Source organism: Tupaia chinensis, unplaced genomic scaffold (genome assembly GCF_000334495.1).
Source record: "Tupaia chinensis unplaced genomic scaffold, TupChi_1.0 Scaffold000634_1, whole genome shotgun sequence".
NCBI lineage: Eukaryota > Metazoa > Chordata > Mammalia > Scandentia > Tupaiidae > Tupaia > Tupaia belangeri.
In genome coordinates this window covers 4656601-4666248 of record NW_006160154.1, presented here as the reverse complement: position 1 = coordinate 4666248, position 9648 = coordinate 4656601, and positions in this window count along the sequence as shown.

The window sequence follows — 9648 nt, the reverse complement described above, 5'->3', positions numbered from 1 at the left end:
CGGGGCGGTGGGCTTGAAAGGGAGTTCTCAGGGGTTCTTCCCGGAGACCGGCGCCCCCGGTGTGTGGGGGGCTGCCTCTGCCAAAATTAGCCCGCCTGCGCTTGTCCTGTGGTGCAGGTCAGGCGTTACTAACGTTCAGGACTCCTAACCTGTTCTGCGCAGTTGGTTCTTCTGTACCTAGCACGAGGGAATCTAAGTAGCTTCTACACAAACAAGTATCCCCAGTGTGTCTAACGAGTGGCCTGAAAGTCAGGGAAGGCGTGGGTCTCCGGCCCTCTCCTCATAACTATGTAGAATTCTAGCTAATGCCATGTTAAAGCTGTAAGAAACCCTGGGAAACACTTAGCGACTGCTCTCTCTCTCTCTCTCTCTCTCTCTCTCTCTCTCTCTCACACACACACACACACACACACACCCCTTCTCCCAGAGACTCAGAATCCTGGAAAAGTAAGGTGACTTGTCCAAGGTCACCTGGTCTATATGTTTTACTTGTTGGTTCTTATATAAAATGTGCTTGGTCCTCCTAGGCACAGTTCCGTAAAGAAAAAAGCTAAATCCGTGTCATATCTGATGTGATTCTGACCTTAGAGTGTAAAACAAACAAATGAACAAACAAAAAGCAACCCGATCCAGGTAAGAGCCTGACCCTGCATTCACTGCTGCGATCATTACATTTCATACATTTCCTTTCATGTAAATTAAACATCAGGAGCTGACAAGGCAAAGGACAGAGTTCAGCAGAAGAGTCGGTCAGGCAGGACAGAACCGGGTGGCCCCCAACCTCCTTCTAGCTTGACTCTGCTGCAGATGTTCTTAGGAGAATCCAGAAGGAACGAACAACCCACATCTAAACTGTAGGCTATGGTATCTACACCAGAGACGAAAGATAAAGGGAAAGTGACACATCACCCCCCTCCCGCCTCTGGGGGAGAATGGCCATGCCACAATTCCTTCTCCACTCTCCTCTTGAGATTTTTTATTTTTAGAGGATTTTTGTTTTGTTTTGTTTGTTTGTTTGTTTTGCTATAGGGCGCATGCACTCACCAGACAGAGACAGAGCGATAGAAAGTGAGAAATCACCCCCCAGGGGGGATGGCCATGCCGCAATCCCTTCTCCTCCGTTCTCCTCTCGGGATCTTGGGTACGCACGCACACACGCCTGGCGTGAGTTTTAAGCCACCAGGTCCAGGACGCAAACCACAGTCTACTACATGGGAGTCCAGCGACATAGCCATTACGCTAACTGCTGGTCCCTCCTCTTGGGATTTTGGGCACACTCACTCACACTCCCAGTGATTTTCAAATCTCCAGGTCTGGGACTTGAACTGTGGTCAGTCATGCAGGAGTCCAGTGCCTCAACCACCATGCTACCTGCTGGCCCTGTTATTTTTATTTTTTTATGAAAGAAGCAGAACATGTTCACATAGGACATTTGCCTTGACCACTGCAGGCTGATGAAGTGTCCTACCTTGGTTTCATGCAACCCCCTCATGAAATGGGGTTGCTTCTCTTTCCATGGTTAGCTTCCAGTAACCAAACTGCCCTGACTACGTCATTGGAATGTTAAGGTAGTGCAGGGTCTGCCTTGAAGATCCCAGCAGAGTTCTCAAGGAACAACAGATGGATATTCCACTTGCGTTACCTGTATGATTGCCACGGTTAATTCTCCTGATCTCACTGCCTCTGGGGGAGCTGGAGAAATTAGATGAGAATGGGCTGCAGAATCTTGTCCTAAATCCTGTCTTTGAAGTCTTTTAAAAAACATACATGAAGAACAAAAGCTAGCCAATGATCACTATTAGGCTTAGACTCCAAATGGCAAATATGGCTCACGCAATGACCTTGGCTTGACTTTGAGAAGTCTTTTGCCCTTGCCAGAGGCAGCCTGAGCTAGAACTAAAAAAGAAGAAGAACCAAAGAAGCCTGTAAGAAGAATGAAGAGCAAATGCAAAATACAGAGCATCAGGGCCGGTCAGAGAAATGAATTTTGTCTACCTTCATGAACACAAGAACAGGTCAAGAGCTTGCTTCGGTGTTTAGAGCCACGCCTCCAGATGTTCACAAGTCAGATGAAAGCAGCAGCCTGCAGAAGGAAGCGTGACTCCCTCCAGGACAGTCTGAGGTGAGAAACACACAGAGCCCTTAGCGCGAGAGTTGATGTAAAAGCGTTGAACTTAACTAAGCCAGAACAGCCCTTTGCTGCTATGGGAATTCCAGCTTCTGACTGTCCTGTGTAACCCTCTCCCTAAGCAAGGAGTTCAGCCAGGAAGACCTTCTCAGCCGAGAACCCGAGCTGCCAATTCTGTGGCTGCAGACAGGCCGACTCTGCTTTTCCCAAGGAGCTGACTGGATAGTTTCTCTCAGCAGCCCACAGAAGAACTAGGGATTTTGAATTTTCAAGGAGTTCTTTCAATGATCATATTAAATTTAGTTTAACTTCAGCCTATTCTTTCTAATTTAGTCTTCATGGTCTTAGAAAACAGTCAGCTAACCCCCTTTTCAAGTTCTTTCACATGAATGAAGATTTTAAACCATCAATTAAACTTTTCTTTTCCTCCAACTCAAAAAACCCCATTTTCTCTTTTAAATGTTTGTGTGTGTACGTTTTATTTGTGTGCACATATATGTATGTGTAAATATATTCAGGTTGAGTGTCTCAAAATGCTTGGAACCAGAAGTGATGCAAATTTTAAAGATTTCAGATTTTGGAGTATTTCCACACACATGAGGTATTTTGGAAATGGGACCAAGGTCTAAACATGAAATTCATTTATATTTCATGGATACTTATTACATACAGCCTATATTTAATTTTATACAATATTTTTGTAGTGCAGTGTTTTGGCCACAACCTGCCGTATGAAATCAGGTGTGGAATTTTCCACTTGTAGCGTTATGTTGGTGCTTAAAGTTTTCCAAATTTTGGAGTACTTTGGAATTTGGATTTTTGAATTAGAAATGCTTATAACCTATATAAATATTTTTTAAGGAAATAGCATAGGGACACGTTTGGAGAGAGACCCTGAGTCTCTCTGAGGTGTGGGCTTGTACTCTGAGCAAACACCACCTGTTCCTTTGGGCTTTGGCAGAACCTTGCAACCTGTCCTTTCCTTGACCCTCGCTGCAGACAGAGCAAAGGGTGAAAATTGCTAGGAGTGTTCCAACACACACATCTGAAGGAATTCAGGAAACATCTTGACCCCAATTAGCAAAGTCCAATCCCTGCTCTGCATCTGTAAGATTCCTGAGCCTTCTCTGAGCGTGGTGGTGCCTGCCTTATGGGGAGATGCTTTAGCCTTATGTCTCTGCCCCACATCTGCAGCTAGGCTTCTCTCCATTAGAAAAGAAGATAATGGGATTCTTTCTTGATGGGATTATCACCAAGGGATGCACCTGGCACAGTATGTCCAGGCCCTTATAGAATTGTTACCTGCTTCTTGTAGCAGATCAACATATCTATGGAATGTCATAAAATATACATATGTAATGTCACCTTGTACTATAAATAAAGATGGCCAGTTTGTCTGGGCAGCTCAAGTTGGGGCACAAGTTGCTTGGGTTACCTAGGCTCAGGCTGCCTGTGTCTGCTATTATTCTGTCTCTTTGTCTCATTCTTCTCGATTCCCAGGTCCTCTCCAAAAGAAGGGGTTCCTCTTTTTCTTCCTCTTTTTCTTCCTCACCATCAGCCCCTGATCATGATTCAACTCGAGCCAACCCTCAGGGCAGATGCTGACAAAATAGCATATAAAAAGGTATAGATAACCGTATAGCAATCATTTCTGTACCTTCCCTCCAGTCTTGGAAACAAAACAATATAGGCTCAATAGAAGCCACTTTATTTTTTAGAATTTTTTTTATGCATCTTAATTTGACCACAGAGAGAGAGCGAGTGAGGGAGATTGAGAGAGAGTGAGAAAGCAAGTCACCAGATTCAGGACTTGAACCATGGTCGGCCATGTGGGAGTGGCCAGCACCTTAACCACCACACCACCTGCTGATCCCCTAGAATAATTTTTGTTTTAATTTATTCATTCATTTATTTTCTTTTGACCAGAGAGAGAGTGTGTGTGAGAGACAGAAGAAAACTGAGAAAGCAAGCCACCAGGTCCAGGATTCAAATCATGGTTGACCATGTGGAAGTGTCCAGCACCTTAACCACCATGCCACCCACTGGTTCCCCCCTAGAATAATTTTTATTTGATTTTTATTATTTTTATTTTGACCAGAGGGAGACAGGGAAAGTAAGAAAGCAAGCCACCAAGTCCAAGACTTGAACCATGGTCAGTCATGTAGGAACTCAGCACCTTAATCTCCACGCCATTTGCTGACCCCGGGAAGCCACTTTTATATCTATCTCTAATCCCTTTCCTACTCAGATCAATTTACTTTTAAGCTTTTTTCACAAGGTCTATTTCCTCTCTTCCTGTTATTAAACTAAAAAACTAAAAAGCAACCCTGACTGCATTGGGCAAGGGATTCAGGCAGGAAGGTCACTTAATGGAAGTTTTTATTCTTCCATGGAGTTCTTATTAAGTACTCTGTAGAAGTGGAGGATTGTTTTTGTCTTTTGTTTGTTTGTGTTTTAGATTTTTGTGCATGTGCACCTGCCAGAGAGACAGAGTCAGAGGGAAAGAAATCACCCCCTAGGGAAGATGGCCATGTTGCAGCCCCTTCTTTATTCCCCTCTTGGGCTGTTGGGCGTGCACACACTGAGCATGTTTTCAAGCTGCTGGGTCTGAGACTCAAACTGCAGTCGGCCATATGGGATCCAGCAACTCAACCACCACATCACCTCACCTGCTGATCCATGCATTTGGATGATTCTTTTAATTTTGAATTCTTTATTTTTTTATTTTTTGGAGAGGTTTTTGCTATAGGGCACGTGCACTCGCCAAAAAGAGAGAGAGAGAGAAACAGAGAAAGCAAGAAATTACCTCCCAGGGAGATGGCCATGCCACAATCCCTTCTCCATTCTCCTCTTGGGATCCTGGGCATGCACACACACGCACCCAGTGTGAGTGTTAAGCTACTGGCTCTGGGACTCGAACTGCTGTCGACTACATGGGAGTCCAGCGATATAGCCATTACACTAACTCCTGGGTTCTGAGGATCAACGTCTTAAGAGATGGTGCCTGGTAGAATCTGTGTCAGTTTTTCTAACCAAGCCTTGGAAAGCATGTGGCGCCACATCCTGTTTGTTAAGGCAGCCAGGGAGGCCCAGTCAGACCAACAAGAAAAGAAAGAGGCTCCATCTCTTGATGAGACAGTGGCAAGATTCTGGGGTGGCCTACAATTGGCAACATTGTTGCAGCCATTTTGGGAAATGCAACACATCAGAAAGGACAACAAACAATTTAAATTTAATATTATTTACAATTACACCATAATCTTATAAAATGTATTTTATAAAACAAGAGGCCAGCCAATGGTGTGGTGGTTAAGGAGGCTAGATCTCACCTAATTGACTATATGCTTCGAGTCCAGGACCTGGCAGCTCAAAAAAATATGCTGTGTGTGTGTGCACGCACACACACACGTGTGTTCAAACCCCAAAAGGACAATAAAGGAGAAGGGATTTTGGTGTGGCCAGTCCCCTGGGCTGGGGGAGATTTCTCACCTTCCCTCTCTCCGTCTCTTTGGCAAGCATATGTGCCCTATAGCAAAAACTAAAATAACAAATAGAAAAATGAAAGAAATTTAAGATCTCCACATTGAAAACAAGGTATATGGGCTCCCAGAGAACAAAGTTGAAGGACTTCCCCTACTTGACCTCAAGTTTTCCCGTAATACTAATACTAATCAGGACAATGTGTTATAGGCCTATGAACAGACAAATCATTGAAATGATCTGAAAATGACTGAAATGAAGTACAGAGTCCAGAGCTAGATCCATTCGCATATGTTAACTAATTTTGACAAATGCACTGAAGATGCTCTTTTCAATAAATGTTGCTGCAACATTTTGATAGCCATATGGAGGGGAACAAATAAGCTTTGACCCCTTAGCCATAAACCTAATTAACTCAGAATAGATCATGAACTCAAATGTAAAAAGCTAAGCATATAAAGCTTCTAGAAGGAAATATTGGAGAAAAGATTTCATATACAGGATACAGAAAGGACCACCCACAAAAGAAACCAATTATCATTTGAACATCATCAGAAATAAAATTTTCCTCATTGAAAGACACCATCAGGGGATAGCAGATGGTGTGGCAATTACATCACTAGACTCCCACACGGCTGACTGCAGTTTGAGTCCCAAACCCGGTGGCTCGAATATCACGCCCGGCGCATGTTCATGCATGCCCAAGATCCCAGAAGGAGAATGGAGAAGGGATTGCAGCATGGCCACCCCCCCGGGGTGATTTCTCACTTTCCGCCTCACTGCCTCTGTCGCTCGCTCGCTCTCTCTCTCTCTCTCTCTCTCTCTCTCTTTCTCGTGAGTGCACAGGCCCTAAGGCAAAAACCTCTAAAAAAATTTTTAAAAAGACACCATCAGGGGCCAGCAGGCGTCATAGTGATTAAGGTACCGAACTCCCACATGGCTGACTGAGGTTTGATTCTTGGACCTGGCAGCTTGAAAATCATACCAGACACGAGTGTGCATGTGCCAAGAATCCCAAGGAGAGTGGAGGAGAAGGGATTGAGGCATGTCATCTCCCAAGGAGGTGTTTTATCACTGCATCTCTCACCCTCGCTGTCTCTTTCCAGCGAGTGTATGTGCCCTATGGGAAACTAAAAGAAAAAATATATGTAAACTTCATTTATGATGAAGTTATATATAGTAGCAAAAATAAATCCAATAACAAGCGAATGAGCAAAGTCAAAGTTGTTTTGGTTTTTTTTTTTTTTTTTTTTTCTATAGGGCGCGTGTGCTCACCAGACAGACAGAGAGAGACAGAGAGGCAGAAAGTGAGAAATCACCCCCACGCTGCAATCCCTTCTCCTCCATGCTCCTCTCAGGATCTTGGGTACACACACACATGTGCCTGGCATGACTTTTAAGCCACTGGATCCGGGACACAAACCACGGTCGGCTACGTGGGAGTCCAGTGACATAGCCATTACGCTAACTGCTGGTCCCAAGTCAAAGTTTTTTAAAACAATTATTTCATTTTATTTTATTTTATTATGTTATTTATTGTAATTTGACCAGAGAGGGACAGTGTGTGTGGGTGTGTGTGTTTGTGTGTGTGTGTGTGTGTGTGTGTGAGAGAGAGAGAGAGAGAAAGTGAGAAAGCAAGGCACCAGGTCTGGGACTTGAACCACAGTCAGCCATGTGGGAGTCCAGTATCCTTAACCACCATGCCACCTGCTGGCCTCAACTTAAAGTACTTTCTAAAAATAACCTGATACTCTTTAAAAACAATTTTGGAAGATATTTAAGGGCTTGAGAAAATATTAAGTATTTATTGAAGAAAGAATCAATACAAAACTGCATATTGTTCTGATTCACTTTGCCTATAGGTTAATAAATCTAAGTAAATAACTGTATCCATATGTATTGGCAGAGGTATGAAAATGCTCACGGTAAGGGCCAGCATGTGGCATGGTGGCGAGGGCACTGGACTCGCATGTGGCTGACTATGACTGGAGCCCCAGAACTGGCAGCGCTCTCGCTCTCGCTCGCTCTCGCTCTCTCTCTTTCGTGAGCACACATGCCCTATAACAAATTGTAAATTAATAAATAAAATTAAATAATAACTTTTTTAAATGTTCACAGTAATTACATCTGAATAGTGATTTTTATTTCCTTCTTTATGCTTCTTGGTGTCTTTCAAACTTCTTACTATACAGTAAGAAAAAGCGTCTTCTGACATGAAGTGTAGGAATATAGTGAGTCCATTGGCCCAGAATTCTTTTATTTAAGAGAGATTTTTGCTATAGGGCATGAGTGCTTGCCCCAGAGAGACAGAGAGAAAGTGAGAAATCACCCACCCCGCAGTAGGGATCATTGGTCGGGAATTCTAACTCCACTTGTCTGAACACGTGTGCAGGATGAATGGGAGCAGGGTCAAAGCCAGTGCTTCCGGCAGACAGCTGGAGGAACGGAAGGGGTGTCCTCATAGCAGAAAACGGTGCCTCTTCAGGAAATGCATCTCAGCTGCAGAGGATCAGGGAACTTAACAGCTAACACAGCAACTTGACAAATGAACTAGGCTGATGCAGATGAACCAGTTTTGTAACAACTATGACACTAGCTAGCATTTTAAGTGCCTCCTCAGTGTCCAGCAATCAGCCAAATGCGTTACTTGTATTTTCTCCTTTAGTTTTGTAACAATGCGAAGAGAGAAGATTATGACTGTTTTGTGGATAAGGAGTGTCAAGGTAGAGAAGTTAAACAACTCTCCCAAGATCAGCCAGGTAGGTAGGAAGTAGAGCCAGAATGCGAGCTCTTACTGTCTGGGCCCAGTGACCACAGTCGTAATTACTGGATTCACCTATATCTCCATGAGGTCTTTCAACAGAGAAGTAAAGATAAAAATATATATTTTAGACAGCACCAACCAAAAGACACACTTTTATATAAAGAGAATGAAAGGCTTTAATCAAACATCGATATTTTCTCTCACATCTGCTGACCAAAGGCCAACAAGGCAATTACAATTTTGATATATGCACTCTCATATACGAAATGAGTGAAAACTCGTATTTCATTAAATTCTGAAGTTTTATCTCAATTATATAGTCATTGGATATCTGCTACATTTTCATCTCTCATGAACTGCTCTACTAGGGAGTAGTAGATTTGACGGTAAGGGCTAACTGTATGATAGTTCTGCCTTCCTTCCAAGGAGTGGCCAGAGGAGCTAAGATTAGCAAGGAAAAATGGAGAGTTACCCACAAAAAATATCCCATCAGGCTAACAGCAGACCTCTCATCAGAAACAGTGCGAGTGAGGAAAGAATGAGAAAATATATTCAACGTGTTAAGGGAAAAGCAATTTCAACCAAGAATACTGTACCTAGTAAGATTATCCTTCATATGGGGAGAAAAGACAAGAACATTCTCAGATAAACAAAACCTGAAAGAATTTATCAACACCAGACCAGATCTCCAAGAAGTTCTTAAGGGAGAATTAAACACAGACACAGAGAAAGAAGAGTTCAAAAACTAAGAAAATGGCCAACTTAATCATAGGGACAAGTCTGGAGTTGAATATTATATTCCAGAATTTAATTGGGAAGATCAAACCACAACAGAAGATAGATTAAGTACATGAGACTGAACTGGTGAAATAGCATTTTATGACTTTTGACTAAAACATTGCTGATTTTCTTCAAGGCTTTGTTTTCTGATTTTAAGGACTTTTGTCTTGAGCTGTCGATAGATTCATGTATCTACTATTTGAACAGAATCCTAGTCTGTTTCCTGGCTTTAAGTGTTTTGTTTTGTTTTGTTTTGTTTTGTTTTCCGAGAGGTTTTTGCTATAGGGCGCGTGCGCTCACCAGACAGACAGATGGAGACAGAGAAACAGAAAACGAGAAATCACCCCCGAGGGGGGATGGCCATGTCACAATCCCTTCTCCTCCAGTCTCCTCTTGGGATCTTGAGCATGCACGCACACATGCCCAGCGTGAGTTTAAGCCACAGGGTCCAGGACTTGAACTGCAGTCGACTACATGGGAGTCCAGCAACACAGCC